The sequence below is a fragment of the Anoplopoma fimbria genome, chromosome 12, assembly GCF_027596085.1.
Source record: "Anoplopoma fimbria isolate UVic2021 breed Golden Eagle Sablefish chromosome 12, Afim_UVic_2022, whole genome shotgun sequence".
Lineage (NCBI taxonomy): Eukaryota > Metazoa > Chordata > Actinopteri > Perciformes > Anoplopomatidae > Anoplopoma > Anoplopoma fimbria.
This window is the reverse complement of record NC_072460.1, coordinates 423,111-444,554: the sequence shown is the minus strand read 5'-3', so window position 1 is coordinate 444,554 and position 21,444 is coordinate 423,111.

Sequence of the window (21,444 nt, the reverse complement as noted above, 5' to 3'; positions counted from 1 at the left end):
AACAGCCTCGTTCATGACCGGTCTTTACTGGCATGAACAACATCTCAGGGCTTCACATCCACAAACGCAGCCGCCATGGGTCATCACCACTGTCATCCTTAGAGAGGGAAAACCATGTGAGTGCTGATGTACATTTAGGTCAGTGTGTGTTCTTTGAGGCTCAGCAGATGGAAGGGATGATACATCTACAGATCTAACTTCATTATATACATTGTGTATAACATCTCCATTCCAGTATGTGACACCCAAAAAGAAAAATAAATCCCTTTGGTCGGACCCTACTGTACGTGTCCAAGCAGACCCTCTATTTGACATCATGTTTTAAATGTAATAAATGAATCTGAAGGAGGGGGGAATGTGTATTATATTGTCACCTGTTGCTCCACTGTCTGATTTCAACATATCTAAAATACATGTGCTATATATTGTTAATCTTGTAAGTAAAATAGCGTGCCATGACATAGTAAAATGCAAAAGAAAGGTAAACGCTAACTTTGTTCAGAGAAATGTTTGTTTAATTTATTTCCGTATGCCTATACTGTAGCGTCAACATGATTATGTGGAGAATCACAGTTCTGGATATATAGGCCCATCACTATGCTGTATTGTATGTGAACCATTGTGTTGTAGTAAAAAGTTCAATAAACTTGTAGAAAGGAGTTTGTCCATGTGAATCATTTCAGGTTTGTTTAAATGTCATGGAGGAAGTTTTAGACAGAGAGAAGTTTGGGATTAGAGAAAGTGGCTGCACCACACGTCCCATGGCTCCACCTAGTGGACGGAAGAGAAAATGCTATAGATCCAGAGTTAATTGAATAAAGAGCCACTTTATATGAAATGACTCTACTTTCTCTTTCAGCACATCTTCTCTGATAAGAGACAGCTGCCTTCAGCTCCCCTATCATACTTTCTTTATAGTTACATAATCAAATGCAACTCCCCTGAAAGCTATGATCTCATTGCTTTCAGCACTACTGTTGCTCTCTGTTGTTAATACAACCTCTAACCTAAACAGGAAATGACTTTTTCATACTTTGTTATAAAAGGGACCTATGTCAAAAAGTGGGACATGAAAAGCAAGTCAGCTGTTGATGCTGGAATATTGAAATAAACCGGAGGACAAAATGAATCCATGAGTCATCAGTGCAGAGCAGCTACTGTGTCTCATACCTGCCCTCTGGAACCACTCTGGTGAAACACTAAATGCATTTATAGTCCTCACATAAGAAGAGGAGCAGCTTCCTTCGTGCCTCTTATATCATATTAGCTGCTCTTCGTCTTTCCCACGAGAAAGGAAGCAGTGATGTAAACAGCATGTGAGGCCTCCTCCACTGTAATGTGGAGTGTGTGTGTACGTGTGGGTGTAATGTTGCTTTATGTAACACACATTCAATTCCTAAGACATGACCAGACCGGGCTGGATCAGAAAATGTAATCTATTACAATGTTTTTGGAAACTACAGGAAATGTAATGTGTCTGTGAACAGTGTGATAGAGAGATACTGTCTTCTCCTCAAGCTTATTGTTGAGCTCTGTTTAGATATATAGAGCATGGTTTTAATATATAGAGCATGGGTTTAATATATAGAGCATGGTTTTAATATATAGAGCATGGTTTTAATATATAGAGCATGAGTTTAATATATAGAGCATGGTTTTAATATATAGAGCATGGTTTTAATATATAGAGCATGGTTTTAATATATAGAGCATGGTTTTAATATATAGAGCATGGTTTTAATATATAGAGCATGATTTTAATATATAGAGCATGGTTTTAATATATAGAGCATGATTTTAATATATAGAGCATGGTTTTAATATATAGAGCATGGTTTTAATATATAGAGCATGGTTTTAATATATAGAGCATGAGTTTAATATATAGAGCATGAGTTTAATATATAGAGCATGGTTTTAATATATAGTTTTAATATATAGAGCATGGTTTTAATATATATATGAGTTTTAATATATAGAGCATGGTTTTAATATATAGAGCATGGTTTTAATATATAGAGCATGGTTTTAATATATAGAGCATGGTTTTAATAGCATGAGTTTATAGAGCATGATTTTAATATATAGAGCATGGTTTTAATATATAGAGCATGGTTTTAATATATAGAGTATGGTTTTAATATATAGAGCATGGTTTTAATATATAGAGCATGGTTTTATATATATAGAGCATAGAGCATTTAATATATAGAGCATGGTTTTAATATATAGAGCATGGTTTTAATATATAGAGCATGGTTTTAATATATAGAGCATGAGTTTAATATATAGAGCATGAGTTTAATATATAGAGCATGAGTTTAATATATAGAGCATGAGTTTTAATATATAGAGCATGAGTTTAATATATAGAGCATGAGTTTAATATATAGAGCAGTTTAATATGAGTTTAATATATAGAGCATGAGTTTAATATATAGAGCATGAGTTTAATATATAGAGCATGGTTTTAATATATAGAGTATGGTTTTAATATATAGAGTATGGTTTAATATATAGAGCATGGTTTTAATATATAGAGCATGGTTTAATATATAGAGCATGAGTTTAATATATAGAGCATGAGTTTAATATATGTTTAATATATATGAGTTTAATATATAGAGCATGAGTTTAATATATAGAGCATGAGTTTAATATATAGAGCATGAGTTTAATATATAGAGCATGAGTTTAATATATAGAGCATGGTTTTAATATATAGAGTTTAATATATGAGCATGAGTTTAATATATAGAGCATGAGTTTTTTTAATATATAGAGCATGAGTTTAATATATAGAGCATGAGTTTAATATATAGAGTTTAATATATGAGTTTTAATATATAGAGCATGAGTTTAATATATAGAGCATGAGTTTAATATATAGAGCATGGTTTTAATATATAGAGCATGAGTTTAATATATAGAGCATGAGTTTAATATATAGAGCATGAGTTTAATATATAGAGCATGGTTTTAATATATAGAGCATTTTAATATATAGAGCATGGTTTTAAATGAAATCAACCCACATTTGGATACATTCCAGATCAAGCTGATGTCTTTCAAGCGACTTGTGAAGAGTTTTAAAAGTTTCTGCTTTATGAGTAAGTAAACATGTGTTCAGGGTTAGCTTCCCTTTCTATATAATCAGGTTTCATTATCAACCTTCTCTTGTCCTCCATTTACCTTTAACAGGTCATCATTCTGTATAAAGAGTCATCAATGCAGGAGCAGTATTGGATCAGCAGGAGTGTTTCAGGTGTCTGGTGGGTCCTCTGAGGGTCCTCTGAGCAGCAGCCTCTCTGGAGACGCGCTTTAGTTCCGCTGCGCGCTCCCGCTGCCAGGTGGAGACTCTGCGGCACAAGGAGGACTCTGCACCCGGACCAGAACCACCAGAACCACCAGAACCACCAGGGCTGGACAGACCTGCACCCCGGAGGACACACAGGAGGAGACGGAGGAGGAGACACAGGAGGAGACGGAGGAGGAGACACAGGAGGACACACAGGAGGAGACACAGGAGGAGACACAGGAGGAGACACAGGAGGAGACACAGGAGGAGACACAGGAGGAGACGGAGGAGGAGACACAGGAGGAGACACAGGAGGAGACACAGGAGGAGACACACAGGAGGAGACACAGGAGGAGACACAGGAGGACACACAGGAGGACACACAGGAGGAGACACAGGAGGAGACACAGGAGGAGACACAGGAGGAGACACACAGGAGGAGACACAGGAGGAGACACAGGAGGAGACACAGGAGGAGACACAGGAGGACACACAGGAGGAGACACAGGAGGAGACACAGGAGGAGACGGAGGAGGACACACAGGAGGAGACACAGGAGGAGACACAGGAGGAGACACAGGAGGAGACGGAGGACACAGGAGGAGACACAGGAGGAGACGGAGGAGGGACACAGGAGGAGACACAGGAGGAGACACAGGAGGAGGAGGACACACAGGAGGAGACGGAGGCTGTTGATCCGGCAGCTGCTCGCACTGCTGCAGCATGTTCCCGTCGCACTGACACCGGCACGGCACGGCACGGAGGAGCGACACACAAGGTAGAGGTCTCCAGGTCTCCAGGTCTCTCCAGGTCTCCAGGTCTCCAGGGGTCTCCAGGTCTCCAGGTCTCCACGGTCTCCAGGTCTCCAGGTCTCCACGGTCTCCAGGTCTCCACGGTCTCCAGGTCTCCAGGGTCTCCCGGTCTCCAGGTCTCCACGGTCTCCAGGTCTCCAGGTCTCCAGGTCTCCAGGTCTCCAGGTCTCCAGGTCTCAGGTCTCCACGGTCTCCAGGTCTCCAGGTCTCCAGGTCTCCAGGTCTCCACGGTCTCAGGTCTCCAGGTCTCCAGGTCTCCAGGTCTCCAGGTCTCCAGGGTCTCCAGGTCTCCAGGGTCTCCAGGTCTCCACAGTCTCCAGCTGTCTCCAGGTCCATCATTACGGTCTCCAGGTCTCCACGGTCTCCAGGTCTCCAGGTCTCCACAGTCTCCAGGGTCTGGTCTCCAGGGTCAGGCAGTGAGTAGCTGTTGCAGCCATCATTACGCATGGCCTCTGTGTACCGAGGTAAGATCAGGCAGAGTCAAGGTTCTGTGTAAGGTTCTGTGTAAGGTTCTGTGTAAGGTTCTGTGTAAGGTTCTGTGTAAGGTTCTGTGTAAGGTTCTGTGTAAGGTTCCCTCACAGGTTGACTCGTTGACAGCCCTGTTTGCCCTTTGGCCAGTGGAGAAAAGCAAGATTTGTTTTCAGAACGAACCGATTTTAGTTTGCTGGATTAACGTGACGTCGTCCTGCCAGGACTTGGATTGGTGAAGACCCAAAGCTGTGCGTAAAAGTGCAAACATCAGAGTAGACAGTGCTGAACCTGAATGCATGCACTGCAGTCTGTTACTGATGAAGATCCAGCATCTAGCCTGATTAGAAATGAGCCTTTTTCTTCTTCTATCACAGCAGCTCGTTTAGTTTAGCTGCTGGATGAAAAATGGTTTTAATCAATATGCAGATCCAATCTGATCATATATTAATTTGCTGCAAAACTAAATGTTACACTTTATCATCAACAAGTCTGTTTGCCAGAGGCTACCTCAATAATTGCTCATTTATATCTTACTTTCAAACACATATCGGCACCCAGAGGATTGTGTTTTACTTCAATAGTGGATAAATTCATTCATGCAGATATCCTTTTAAATCAGAAGCCAACAAGAAGGTGATAATCTTCCCAACTATTTGCTCCGCAGGCAGTCAGTTACATAAACTAAAGACTGATGATGTGGTGACACATGCAAGACAGTGTGCTCAAGATCTGACTCCTCTTCAAAGGTCTGATATTTGATATTAATCACTGATATTACACCTCCACAGTTTTGTCACTAAATGAGGTGTTTGTGAAAAGGCCATTGACGTGTAGTTTTTAAACACATACCTATGCAAGCTTTTATTATTTTAGACACAATTGCATGATTAATTGGATCATTATACATCTTTTTATTTGTCAGTGATTATGGTTTGAGTTGAAAGTGGATCTTTTTGTACATAAATATCACAATCCCTCTGAAATGAAAGAGGTTACTAGTCGTTGAACAATTACTCAATTAGTAGAAGAAATAACTGACACAAGATTAAGTGAGGCACATCTGATATTAATTATTGCTGATTATCAGCATAGATTTGTCTCATTTTTCGTAAATGGCTAAATTTAACTGAAAAGTAGCATTGAAATGATTTATATATATTATATTATATTATATCATATTATATACATAATATGTCTGTAACCCTCCTTAAACAATTTCAAAACATCACTTTGGGCTTTGGAAATTTTATAGGCTAAACAATAAGTCAAAAAAAATAATTGATGGATAATCAGTAACGTAAAACACCCTAAACTGCTCTCTCTCTGTTTTTACTTAATGTTCCTCCTGTGTGACCTGAACCCTTCGGCTCCCCCTGAAACCAGCTGTTACTGCCTGTCTGTGTGGATGCTCTTCTGCTGTGTGGGCGAGGTTATAAATAAGAGGCTGGAGGTTTTGCGTGTGTGTTGTTTAGCCAGCTGCTGGGGAGGTTTGTTCCTGTCTCTCCTCGGAGTGCAGGTGTACTCGCTGGCCTCTAGATGCTCTTCTCGGGCCTGTTTTAAGGTTCTCACCCCCCTTGGCCAGCACTCTCAGGGCCACCCTGCTTTTATCTCAAGGATTTCAGTCTATTCGTGTTCGGTCAGCATCACCTGTCTCCTCTGTTTTAGCTGTGAAATGGATTGTACACAATCTGGCCAATTAACCCTGTAATATTTTCCTGTTGAATGAAAAAATGTTTGTCCTTCTTCCTATTTTAGCAACATATTTCAAAATGTGTGTTTATTTAAAATAACTATGTAGATTAATCTATAGATGCACTTTGATTGGTGATATACAGTACACATTTGACTTAAGTCATAGGGTTGTAGTTTGCTCTACTTCCTGAGACGCCAAGGCTCAAAGATCACATGACCTACAGAAATCTCTCGTGATTGTAGAGTTTTGGAGGATTGCATCCATAGTGATCGCTGGAGAGTTGACTGAGAATACTTATATCTGAGAAAAAGTTTAAAACCTACTTTTTTTTTGAAACAGCACCCCTTAGATAAATTATAGCGTGTGTGTGTGTGTGTGTGTGTGTGTGTGTGTGTGTGTGTGTGTGTGTGTGTGTGTGTGTGTGTGTGTGTGTGTGTGTGTGTGTGTGTGTGTGTGTGTGTGTGTTCTCGTCTAGACAGAGAGGAGCATGGGAAAGTGGCCTCGACTCCACAGGACAGACCACCAGCTCTGATGGTCACATATCTAAATATTGACAGCTTTATGATATCCACAGTGTAGAACATGACCTGGTCTCTATCATGTACAGCAGATATCCCCAGAGACTGGCTCGGGACATAGATTTTATTAGGACTGCCAAATACATTTTTATATATATATACAGTATATAGATATATATATTTTTTTCATGTCTTTGATCTGCAGTACACCTTTGAGCCACATGAGAGAGCGTTAATATTTGTATAGTTCTGATAATTGCAGTCTACTTATTACATTGTCTCTAATTAGAAAAGCTAGCGTACATTCTGTGTGTTTAACTGATGAGGAAATGAAAAATGAGAGAGCCGGTTTACTCCACTAAAACTCATTTCTTTGGTCGCTTTTAAGTATTTAACGTGTATATTTTCAAAAACACATGCATACAACAAAGTTGTGATTTATCAAAGATATATCTTTTCTATATGGCTGGTTTACCTTTTCAAGATAATGTCAGCTGATGAGTAGTGGGACCCAAGGAAAAAGAAAAAGTTTGTAGGCCTTTCTGTTTTTGTTTATGATAATATTATATTAACCATCAACAAAAGTGCGAAAATGGTACATGTTGTCACACTTTTAAAAAGCATATGTATGTCTATATTTATGCATAACCTTACACATATAGAGACACAGAACAATATAAAAGGATCCTATAAGGATCTAGCAAAAATGAAGTTTACCACAAAGTAAGAGTCAGATTTTTGTCCACATTTGGCATATGACCAAATACAAATGAAATGCCATTCCCATCATCCTCAGCTGTACTTTAATTACAAGGCTAATGAGCAAAAATGAGAAGGTTGACAACCCAAACTAAGACGGTGAACATGATAAAAGTTATACCTGCTAATGCTAACATGCTGTTGTTAACATTTAGCAGTCTCACAGACTTGCTAGCAAGGCTTTAAACTCTTATGAAAATACACTGCAGGAAAATGTGCATACACACTGCCGCCGCAGTGTGTTGGTGATGTGATGAACAACGTTTTCTTCAGGCCTGCGTGACTTGACATTCAACGCCAGGGCTGCATGTGAATCATATGGGAGTTATAGTTTTAGTATATATATATATAGTTCTTTTTCTTTAGGTACCAGCCTGAGGAACATGCACTGAATGAGTCAAACCTAAAGGTCCATAAGACCTCGCCACCAGGTCAGAACTGGGTGAAGGCTTTTCTCACTCCTTTTCTTAGAGATGACAGTAGTCATTCATTTATTGTAGCATGTTATAGGAATATCAATAAGAATAGGAATATCTTGACCTGTACTGTCCGTCCTCTATTTCTTTTTGTTACTTTAGGTTATCTTTATTCTCTATAATCCATGTCCCAGCTCCCTGTCATGCCTGACTTTCTGTTATACTTGTTCATCCGGCTACTGTAGGCATCATATTTCAGTCACACACATGCAGGCAACACACTCCTGTGAGAACAATATGTTAAAAAAAAATCCAGCCAGCCTCGCAGTTCATTCAGAGTGACCCAAACAGCTCATGGTGATTTATGACCGGCAGGGTCGGCTCCCAAGGAGGCTGTGAGGGGTCACACAGTCAGTTGGACGGCCAAAATAGATGCCTCTCCTTCTCTCCCCCACTGGGTCGATTTGTCTCCCTCGACCGAGAGCGGTCAGTGTAAAACAAGTGTTGAATCATACAGCCAGGGACTTCTGGGTCAGACTGTCTTTTTGGAGTTTTCCTGTAGCACACTGTTGTGCCTATACTGGGTTTAGCATTGGTGTATGGTATTAGCACCTAATGGAATACTGAACCCTTTTGTATGTCACACGGGTGTCACGAGTATAATGAAGACCTTCCTGCCCTGCCTGTAAGCGCATTTGCAAAGTGAGTCAGTTCGTGACATGTATAGGTTCTTCACCTTGTTGCTTATGTTGTAGCTGTACAAAACTGGATTTGGATTTACCTGTTTGGAGCTAGAAAATCGACTTTAAAGGAATCCTTCATCCTTGATTGACTATTTGTTTATCAAGTAATCACACGTGATAGCTTGAATTCTTTAAGAAAACATTGTTTTTGTCGCATACGACATATTATGTCGAGAATACGACAACGGTGTAAAACCTTAATGTATTAGAGTAAATGAGGCCAGGTTGAGCGACAACAAAACTTTATAAAAAATCAATTGACAAACTCTGACACAACTCTAGGGATAGCCTGTTTGGCTGTGTAGCCTGTGGCTCCTGGTATGGACCAATATAGTGATACCTGAGTTTAATTAATAAGCTAAACATTGCTTTCCTAACTTTGTAAAATACATAGATAAAAATGTACATTATTTTTATTTAATATAATAATGGTATCCGATACAACATCGGAATATTGTCAAAGATCAGTATCCGACAGATATCGGATATGTGGTATCTCATTTTCACAAATATCTTGCTATGAGCAGGTGGTGATCACCAACGCTGAGTGCTGAAGTGTTCAGACACCAGTCAGTCAAGGTAAACATACACCAAAATATGCCCTTGTTAAAGCCTTGATGGCACAATTATTTAAAAAAATGCAACAAAGACATGATATGAAATGGGAAACAAGCTATTAAGATCTAAGTTAGTTTTGGCCTCAGTTTGAAATTTGACCTTAGACCTACACATAGACATTGGGCATTGTACTGGCATTGGAAGGACAAGCGGCTGTGGTTGCTGCTTGGGTGAACGCTTCTGCAGCAGAGAAACCATTGGGTTGTTTTCCCTTTTTCACTTGTCCAATGATCGCTGATTACAGATCATGAAACACATAAACAGACAGGATTTACAGCTTGTGTTTAGTATTTTTTACAATCGAGTTGGAGCCATATTCTTTTCACATCTTTTCTTTTCACCAGATGGTTTAATAATCACTTCACCAGGTCACTGATTTGATGTTGCCATACCAGGCTGTAATCTTGTTTCTTATGATGCTTTCTAGTAGAACAGTAGCTTTTACTCAAAACCTTACACCATAGATTTAGGCAGAAAATAGTCCTGTTGCCGCAAAAATGAACAAGACAATAAGTTAAGTTTAAAAGACAAGTTGCAGCTTTCTGAGTTTGGAGTTGTCCCACGCCAGCTAAGGAAGCTAAGTAATTCAATCAGAAGCTTCTTTCTGTTGAATCGTTGCCATTTGCATGTTTTTTAAATTTAAACTTCATTCTTAATTTTTTTTCAACACTGTATCTAATAACACACATGTTTAACTTTTCAAAATGTATTGTTGCTTTGCTGTAAGTGAAATATCTTAATACAGAATAAACTTCACTTTTCTTCCTAACAGTAAATTTAATATTTTCCTATATCATACAGTAGAAGCGCAATGCACACTTTCACACACACTGAGTGATATTTAATGAATCTAACAACATAGAGGGGCCCTGTTTTACTCAAAGACAAATGGGGAAAAGACTGTGATGATAATTACTTTAATTGTTTCATTAAAATTTCAATAATAGCTTTAATAACAGAGCTTCTGATAAGAGCATCACCTACTGTCAAAAATGTTAAACTTGATTCAACAGCTTCCTGTCCTCTTATGAGATTCAAGATCATGAATATATGCCTGTTTTGTTTACGGCCCGAAAAATGCTTGCATGCCAAGGACTCCATAAATAAGTTTAAGAAACAGTGAAGCATTGAATTGCTCTAAAAATGTAAATGGTATGAACCTCCTGTGCACCCAGCTTTGACTGCTGCCTCCCCACTGGAGGAAAGGCACCCCCAACCATGTTAACTGCTCTACAGAATGGTAGAGGTGCCTACTCCCGGGCTTCGGGACGATGCGTGCTTGAAGTGCTGTGGATGCTGGAGGCAAAAATAGAAGGCCAAGGCACGAGGTGCGTTTGTTTCCATCTCTTGCTGGGATTAGCAGCTTTTAAACACTCCGATCCATTAAGGCTATTGTAACAGCGTACATACACTGATTAATTAACACACGCACGGCTTTTTAAAATCTCTTCTTACACAGTCTAACATTGACTGCGCTGCTTCCAAATACAGTAAAGCCAGTGTTGCAGTCAGAGCGGCTGTCTTCTTTTATGGGCTGATTTTCTATGTCTGGAGCTGTCAATGTTACACAGACATTCACAGTAGGGATAAATAGAAAGACGACAGGGTAGACTGCAGATACAACCAGCTACCACCTGCAAATACTTTCTATGGATGTTTCATCCGGTCAGGTGTCAAATAATTGAAATTGAAAATCAAGGTTTTCCAAGCTGCTTTGCTTTGCAGTTCAGTGAGTGCTGGGATTTGATGCAAACTGTTTAAGAAAGACTCAGTTGTTATATTTTGACCATTTAAGTGAAACAGGTTTTCCGAAATGTCAACCTGGTTTTTCAGTCACGTTGAAAGAAAATCTCTAAATTGCCTTTAATTTGCAGATTGTTCCCAGTTTGACTGACACATTTAGCTGTAGTGTTGAGCAGAGAGTGCAACTAGAGTGAAAAACAATGTTGTGCATTAAGGATATGTGGACATGGAAATGCAGTAAGGAATGAGAAAGCATCATATAGTAGCAATTAGCTCTCTGTCTTATTTCAGCAGTGATGTTGGTCGGAACCTTGTCTGAACCCTGTATGAGGGTGTGTCACAGTGAAGCCATGTCATGCTCCTCTTGGGTGAACAGTTATTGTCTGAGGACACACACAGAATTTCATGGATATATTTTTGTTAAACATTTTTAAGCAGGAAAACCTTTTCTGTGAAGATTCATTTCACAATTTACGAGGTATCAAAGAAGCAAAGGAAGAGTGGCAGCGATTTAGGATTAAGTAAAGTATGTATGAGTGATACGGAGCGACTGAGTAAGAAGGGGTTTTGAGAGAGAGATGAGGACAAGGGCGACAAGGCCTTGGATGGGACCAGTTGAATCAACAGCTTCTCTCCTCTGGCAAGGACACGCTCGCTCTGCTCAAACCTAATACCACAGACATGCTGTCACACACACACTCACCCCCGCTGCCTGACACTTTCTCCTCCTGTTCCCCCTCTCCCTCCAGCTCTGTCTCCCCCATTGTGGCTTTGGCACATTTGCCTTGTCACCCAGTAGAGTCAGTGCATTAACAGCCTAGAGGGGGGGGGGACATGAGGACAACAATGGTCCAGTATATAACATCAACACACATGTTTTTCCTCAGGCTTGTTCTCAACTGTAGAAGTTGAGGCAGAGGGCATGCTACTCTCAGATGAGTTGGGGTGCAGAAGCTGTTCAGTTGTGGGTAAGAAACAGCTGATGTTTCCATCCAGTCGTTGGTGCATCACATCAGCCATAGCATGCATAAGATATGACAATATGATAACTTAGCTTAAGCACCCATTGGTGCTGGAACAAGTCAATTTATCAGTTAGTTCATAAAAAGGAATGTACAAAAATTTGTCAAAGCAATTCATGAAGTTCAAGTGATCTGTGTTGGATTATAAATGTGAGGATTTGCAGTGTTTCATATAATTGTAAATCTAATGTTTTTTGTATTTAGACTTGGTGGCTATGTTTTACTATTTGTATGAACAATACATTTATTAATTGCAAACATAATAAACAAAACAATTGACAATTATTGTTATATGCAGCCATAGCACATAAATCAATATATTTGGTGTGATTTGGACTGATTTAGGGCTCTGTGAACTGAGTCCAGTATGTCAAAGCAAGCGACTAATGTACCTATTTGGAAATGTATACATCCGCTTAGTGTATTTCACCGGTGTTTCTGGCTGCTAGTAGCCAGAGTTTATTTAACTGGTTCTTCTGAATAGCTGCCACTTGGGTGTAGGACGCGACTATGTCACAGCAGGTGTATTGCTCAGTGTCAAAGTTGTTCAGATGAGCGGTTCAAAGGCCAAGCATTCGGCCCATTCCGAACAGGCATGCTTTGCAAGAGCACTTCACTAGTTGATATATGACAATGGATCAAATGCCTCCTTGAATGCGAAAGGGGTAACTCGTAGCAACACGGATAACTCACCTGGTGCAGCAGTTCCCCTCAGCTCAATACAGCCTTTCCTTCATTCATTGTTTTGGTTTTGAGGCCTGCCACTTTACATTTCTGGTTCACTTTCACTGCTCTCATAGCGTAGTTTTCAGCAGCAGCTCATTGTACGCTACCTGCTTGGCCCCGAACGGCTTAGTTAGCAACTAACCAGTGAAGCACGAAGCACCCGAAGAGACAGATATGTCCTCAGGAATTGATGGAGATCAAAAACATAGCTAATGTTACACTTGAGCTCACCAGACTCCAAATGAATGCTAATGTCGCTCCACATGTCCTGGGTCAGAGAGAGAGACATTGATGTCAGTCTGTCTCTCTCTCCCACTCTTTGTTTCTACTTTCACATGACCAGGTCAAACTTACAGAGACGAGATATTCTTGCTGCTGTTTCACTTTTGCTTCCCCCTTCTCATGATGTTAACGTTTGTGTTGTACCTAATCAATCAATCCTTTATTAGTCCCACAATGGGGAAATTATTTCTCTGCATTCAACCCATCCCGGAGGAGCAGTGGGCTGCTGCAATGAAGCTCAAGGACACCTCGGCATGTTGCCGGTAGAGGGGTTTGAACCACCAACCTTGTGGTTACGGGACAAGCGCTCTACCTCATGTGCCACAGCCGCCAACTGATGAGGTTCCCAACCCTCATCAGTTAGGTACAACACAAGCAGATCAGATTCCCTCCTGATCTGCATTTTTCACAAAATAGTCAAATAAAAAGGTGTTTTCAGTACAATAAGAACAATTAAGCATGAAAAAGCAATATAAAAGTGAATTAAGTAAAATATATTTAAATGATGTCATGCACATATTTTTCAGTTTGTGCCTCCAGTTTACACTCACCTTTACACAGCCAGTGTTGATACTTCAACTCGTATTGAAAATGAAAACTGAGTAAATAGATTTATTTGGCATCAGTGGAGGTGTACAGAATAATAATAATAATCACATTTGGTTTATTATATGTTCTTATCCCAAGTGCAGTGACACAAACTCACACATATACACACACACACTCTCTTGTTTTTGTCACTTTTGCCACCGGACATTACATCTATGTGTATGAATTTCCTGAAGACTTAATCTTAACCATAAGAAGAACATACCTAACCTTAACCCTTAGCCTAACATGGGATAATAAACCTTCTGGGTCCAATTTTGTTACCAGGTGAGTATTTATGATGTGACAGTTTGACCAGATTTACATCCCAACAATACAAGTACACACACACACACACACACACACACACACACACACACACACACACACACACACACACACACACACACACACACACACACACACACACACACACACACACACACACACACTAACACATCCCCTGTAGGTATCAAGGATTATGTCTCTTATGGCATTGTACTCTAATTATAACTGTGTGTGTGTGTGTGTGTGTGTGTGTGTGTGTGTGTGTGTGTGTGTGTGTGTGTGTGTGTGTGTGTGTGTGTGTGTGTGTGTGTGCGCATAATGTAAGAAGATGCCTCTGAACAAACCCTAAGTATTTGCACTTGCATGTACTTGAATTTACTGTGTTTGTCTCTCTCTCTCTCTCTCTCTCTCTCTCTCTCTCTCTCTCTCTCTCTCTCTCCCCCTCTCCCTTTCCCTCTCCTCTCTCTCTCTCATGTTTGGTCACACTGACCCTCTCAGACAAACATAGCGCCCGGCACTCGAGGTGCTGTGAGAGGGAGAGAGCTAACAGAGAAAGACAGAAAGCAGAGACATTACAGTAAATCAGAGAGAGAGAGAGAGAGAGAGAGAGAGGAAAACAAACCAAAGACTAAGTGCAGCTCAGCCGAGGATTTAATGAATGTTCATCCAGCTGGCTTAAGGTTGTCCTCACTCACTCGGCTGTGAACAAGTGTCACTGAATGGATTTCATTTTGGTCCAGCAGCCACCGAGCAGCAGCAGCAGCAGCAGCAGCTCTGTAGATTACTGTCACTGGTTTTGGATTATTTCAGACACCGCTGCTGTTGTGATGAATGGGGATGACAGCATGCAGAACGGAAGATGGTAATATGACAATCTGCTCTGGTTCCTCTTTTACTTCCATCCTGTTATCTCTCTGTTCGGCAGGATTTTGTCGTTTTTGTTTGCTATAACTGTCACCTTCTAATAATACTTAAACTGACATTAAAGTTTAACATTTACTCAGAGAAAATGTGTAGTTGTTAATTAACATTTCAAAATTGAACCTTTAATGGTATCTTTGCTCCACTTGTTCTACAGTAGCTGTTACCTATTATATACTTAGTATTGCTTTTTGTTGGGAATATAAAGTTGTGCGATACGTCTGTCAGATCCTGAGATTGAATTTATATGAAGACCAATCTGTCTAAAGGTGTTGGATGTCCTGTGGAGTTTTAGCTTCCTGGTGTTCACATCCTAATCCATAATGTTCCTGTCATACAGCTCCCTGTGAGATGACAGAGGAGGGTGAGGTGCTTTAAGGTACTCCTACTTAAGAAGGTGACCTCCAAGTCTTGTATAACATCTTTAGTGTTAAAAAAACTAGGCGATCGATCTAATAACAGATAATGAAATGACAAATGATTTGTCATTGTCACTCATCAAGCATCCTTTGTAATTTGAAGACATCACCCTGTACTGTGGAAAAAATGAAATTGCCATTTTTTTCTATTTTCTGACATTGAATATATCAAATGGTTAATTAATTTATTGAAAAACAGCCATAATAATCTTGTAATATATACTTTTTCTTTTTTATCACATTTAGAATGACTCATTCCTGTAGAATTTCCTTGTGACGTACAAGACGTGACCGTTACATCTCTGTCTCCTTTTTAAATGGTACCACGGTCTTTTATTTATTAAGTCCTGACCAGTAGTCTTATAATGAGACGTGCATCGATGTACACTGTATGTGTACATGTACAGCATAGCTCCCATAGCGCAGCCTGGCCTCTGCTCTCTGCTGGAGTGTTTTGACTCGAGGTGAAGGTCTCAGGTTACCGAGCATTAAGGCAGATTTCACAAACCAGCCACTGTACCTGCTCCCTTCCTGGATGCCTATTTACTGGCAAGTGAGTCATGGTGGAGGAGAAACCGTCCCACAGCATCAGGGAGGTGATGTTAAAAATCAGTGCTGTTGAACGGATTTAAATTTGCAAAACTAACACCTAGTTTGGCCTGTTGAGAATTGCAGCCTGCAAATCCTTACGAGAAAGTTTCTGAATGTGTGTGTTGTCACAGCAGCAGGTTTTGTTTGGCACTCACTCTCTGGGAGGATGTTATGAGCAGTAGGGAGCTGACTTTTAAAATGCCCGCCCAGCTCTCCTGTAGGTTTGACTTGGCAGGACACTGTGAGTGTGTGCATACCGATGTCCTTCTCCCGCCCTGTTTCCTGCATATTTGCCATGACGTTGAAGCCAGAGTCCATTAACCTGACTATTCCTGTTTTGGGAGTGACCTCAATGTTTGGGTATTTGTTCCTGTGCTGACCCGGTTACACAGAGCATCCTTTTTCTCTCAGCAGAAAGACGTCTTGTCCCAACCTGGTGATTCAATGGAAATAACCAACAGTCGGCTCAACAGCTCTGTTTGCAAAACTACAAATCATCACCTCTCCTTTACATGGAGCAGACTTGTTTACGTTGCTTTTACAACACCTGTACTCAGTGTACGCAGCAACATATGTGATGATTTAGAAAGCTTTTTACTGACAGTAACTCTGTGTTGATGGGTTGACTGAGCTGCTGTAGCTATGTAGCAGCTGGTCAAAATGTTTAGCTCTGATGAGCAAAGTGTTAATGTTGTAATGTATATTTATCTGCCTAGTTTTAAGATTCAGTGCAGCAAATACTTTTATTTTCAGACAAGGTTTTTGCAGAGCTGCACACACTCAAACACTCCAACAGGTAACGCTTTATATTATTCGTAGGTGAGATAATGATTGGATCTTTGTGTTTCACCATGATACATTTAAAGATTGAATGCAATATATTTAGATGTTAGCTCTTATTAGCATCACTGAATGTAGTTCATTTATGTTTTCACCTGTTTTCCCTGTATCTAAGTGATAGTTCCTGGTTGTTTGTTATGAAATCTGCTGGTGTGAGTTGCATTAAGCACAGCTGTGAGTTAATTACAGATGTGATGAGTGTGTCGGTGAAAGCTGAGCCACACTTTGATATAATAACATGCCTCGCACACACAGCGCAAACACGTCAACTCACTCACGATGAGTTTAAAGATGCGCTTAAAGTCTCGGCTCATTCATAATTCCCTGACGTGTTTTTAATGGCTTAAACACAGGCCTTGCTGCCTCCTGACTGCTACTTTACAGCCACCTTCAAACCGTCCTGCTGATCAAGGCCGTCATGATTAGTGTTTGCCTTCCGCAAGCTCCGATTTGCTGATCCCTGTGAAGCTACTAAATATACCGTCTGGCCGTCTCGGTGCCTCAGTGGTCATGTACAGTATCTCTACTCAGCCTGTGTTTATGTCCGACCTCAGTGTAATTTTGTTTTTGCTTGTGCTCGGAAGTCACAGGGTGAGTTGAGGTAGAGGGCCACGACACGTTGCACTCCGAAAAAAAACTTGCTTTGTACGTTTTAGTCTGAAGGTGCAGCTTTTAGGCTAAAAGGTACAACCTTGTACCTATTGGGGAACATCCATTTACTCCATAAAAGTAAAGCCCTCCTTGACAAAAGATGGAATTTGGTACGTTTCTATATTTATGCTGCGGATGTCCAAGCTGTAAATAGCACAGGAATAGTAAATTATTTACACAAGCAATTCTCAAAAAAGATGTTCCAGATTGTTTTGGGGCAACCTGAAATGATTTGATGTGTATCCTTATCTCAAATCTCCATGCGGGCTGTTGCATAAAGTTGCAACAATGTAGGGAGCAATTAAACATCTAAAGAAGTGATTCCAAAATAAATAAGTTTAAGGACACTTCTCTGGTTTAATCAGATTTATACTTATTTGTAATGTCAAATTATAATATTTTTTAATGAAAGACATTTAAAACACTGAGGGATAAAAACCCTTTTAGATGAACGTTCTCCTTTTCAAATGGGTATTAAACATTAACAAAGGCATAGTAAAGATGGTGCTACATTACAGTAATTATTTAGTTTATTTGTAGTTTTATTTAAATATTTGTAGATTTAATTCACAACTGCAGTAAAAACTTCAGAAAAATGTGATTTGACATGTTGCTTCTTCCCCGTTAAAAGAATCTTAACTTTTCTAGGTTTTACCAAAGGGATCCTTCATCACCACACATGTTGTACCATGCCTGGTGTGAGACACTTCTGTGCACAAAGTCTCGGTCAGTCAGTAATAACTTACTAAACAGTAACTGTTTACTGCACAATTTAATTTTCAAAATAGTTAAGATTGTGTGTCACCACCGATGTTTCCTGGTCAGGGCACAGGAGCTTTTGTCATTTAGTGAATGACTTACCATAGCAGCAGGACCAAAACAGAATTACATCAGACTGCTGTGACGCAGATGTTAGTGTGGGAGTCCTAACTGCTAAATGCAAAAAGTCTCTCTATATTTTTATTGTTTTAAGTCTTACAGTGCTTTTGTAATTTCCACAAATTGCAAAACGAGGGATTTGAAACTGTGCACTATGCCAGGAAACACTCCTAATATTAAAAAATAGTGCACATCTTAGAGTCGATAGGAATATAGCTGATACATTTTATTTGGCCAAAATCCATCCCCCTGACCTTGACTCCTCACTGACTTAGCATCTAAAAAGGATCCACCAGTATTAAGGGATGTTTCAGGTGTAAAATGTCCCAATAAAGACTCATACTGCGGCATAGCAGGAAGATACAGGTAAAATGTGAAGGTAACAGACAAAGATTTAGACTTCAACGTCTGAATCTTTGATGTAGTAAGTAGTTTTAATGTCTTCTCCAAAGAGTAGACCTAACTGGATTCAAATCATGTATTAAAGGCACAGTGTGTAGCATGTTGGGGAATCTATTAGCAGAAATGTAATATAATAACAATAACTATGTTTTCATTGCATCCTCTTCAAGGGTTTCGCCATGTTACACCGACAAGTTTCAACATCCAAGCACTGGACGCACGTACCTTTTGTACAGGTGGTTTTCATATCTGGTGTGAGGATAACATATTGTCGTCTGTTTGGCCTTTTTAAAACACATTTGAATAGAATATATTGTTGTTTCCCTTTCAAGTAAGACTTTTGTTCAAAGTTCCTGAAAAGTCAAGATTGTTTGGAATACATATTTCCAGAAGTTGTAATAATTAATTTGATTAAAGAAGTACTTCTTCTGCATAAAGCCATGTCTGCCCATCACTTCCTCTTTGTGTGGGCAGCAATAGTTTGTGTAATCCAGTGGGGAATCTTTTTTTTTATTCTTATTTTTTTTAAACCGCAGACGCAAACACAGGAAATGGATACTTTTCATGCTTATTTAGAGGCAGTATCAGTGTCTGTAGAGACTTTGAAGTTTGGCCAAATCACATCAGTTTTGCTTATTGTGCTTCACATTTTTCTCATGCATTTTGTATACACAACATTGTCCACAGCATTTTATTTTAAAATGTGGTTGTCATCTAATGGGGGTCTAGTTGGGGTCATCTTGGTGGCCTAGTTTAGGGATCTAATAAATAAAATTGTGTAATTGCAACATCCTCGCTCAAACAGATTGCCTCTCCCTCTCCCCTTATATATATATTTTCTGCCAGATAGTGTCAAATAGAAAAAAATAAAAGGCACAAAAAACATACAAAAAAAGTAATATCACAGTCTAATACTCGGGGGAGAAATGTCCCACAGGAATGTATTAAGTCACAAGCCATTTCTTCACTGTTGAATATTTCGATCTTGTCCAGGCAGGAACCTGCTTGACACCAGGAATGTGTTCAGACTATTTCTGTTTCATAATGATACCGGACAGAGACATTCAAACTGTTCTCAGCTCCCGCACTGGGACATCTTATCCACAGTAATGTGAGTCGTCATTTATTTCAGTGACTGAGTGAGAGAGATCTGGGTGTTTATATAGAGCCGTGTGAATCTGCAGCAACACAGTGCTGGTCCAGGTCCATACAGTCCTCTCATACACCACATACTGGAGACAGACACACACATAAATACATAACAGAGCGGTTAACTGTAAACACCATTACAGGGTTCATTCTTGTGAGCAGATGTACAGTAACTGGTCTTGTGTGTTGCTCCTCACATGTAAACACACTCCAAGTAAAAGTTCACTCTTATTTTGTAAGCACTCCAAAGACTCGAAAGCATTTTGCATGTTCCATAACTGTTGCCATGGGACCCAACCCAACATCCCTGTTTAGGGATTAGTTTTTCTTCTTAAGGTCACAATAATTCAAATTTCTGCAATTTCCAAGCTGCCTTTTGTCAAGAATCCCAGACTTCCCTCAAAGACAACTGAGAAAAAGCACTGACACTCACTGACATCATTTAAGAGATGATGAATCAGGTGCACATTGTCTTCAGGATGGGAAAGCATTTGATTAACATTTTATGAGCCGTGAAGTTCATTTGATAACCACCCCCTTGTTGCTTCCATTTCCATGCTCCTCCTCCTCCTCCTCCTCCTCCTCCTCCTCCTCCTCCTCCTCCTCCTCCTACTTCATGTTATCATCATGATGAACATCACTGTGTTTTGTCCCAGCGGGGTATGGCAGGACTGACCAGAAAGCTCTGAGTCACAGTGTTGTTAGTGGAGCTGTGGGGGCTGCGGATTGGACCGAGTTCTGCATTGTTAGATAATAATGTAAGGAGATAAGACAGAGAGGGTGGATGACCCTAGTTGCTTGAGAGAGAAAAACATGAGAGCACGCAGAAGCAGATGTATAAGAAACAAACAATATATAGGGACACAAAGCACAGAATATGAAAGAGAATTCAGAGAAAGTCTGCTTGCTATACAATGCAGATCCTGCAAGGCCAAGAGAATAACAGATAGCAGAGCTGGAGAGACACTGAGCACTAGAGTTGATCTGAGGAGACATAATTCATCACACCACAACACCCTCCTCTGTTTCCATTTCCCTACATCCATGTCTGTTTTTCTTCATCACCAAAGCTGGGAACCTGTGAGTTAAGTGGAATGTTGTTGTTTTTTAACAGATTTTAGACTTTTATCACTATTTTCATTTCACTCCACCAGAAAACATTACATGTATTTCTCCAAAAGTTGTCTTAAATGATTCATTATACTCAAGCAAGATTACAGGATGGATAAAGATTTTTAAACACTGACATTAATGCAATGTCCCACAGGAAACGACGATGAGCACATGCCTTGGGGGAAAAGGGGCAGCAACATGTAGGCTATGCGTCAACATTCACACACAACCCTTGAGGCCATATATCTCCCCACGGAGCCTCAGTCATGCATGTATATACATTAACCCCGAGGTCCGCTGCTGTGGCCTTTGCTGAGCGCTAAATAAAGCAGCGCCTAAAAGTGAGTAGCGGGCCGTGGGTTCAGGTCAGAGGGAATGTGAAACTGTAAACCCGGAGGCTAGCTAGCCTTGAGGCCAGCCATCGCACACTGTGTTTACTTGGATGTTTGCTGTCAGGCTGGCTGACTATATGTTTAATGATGAGCACAGAGGGTTGGTGTTT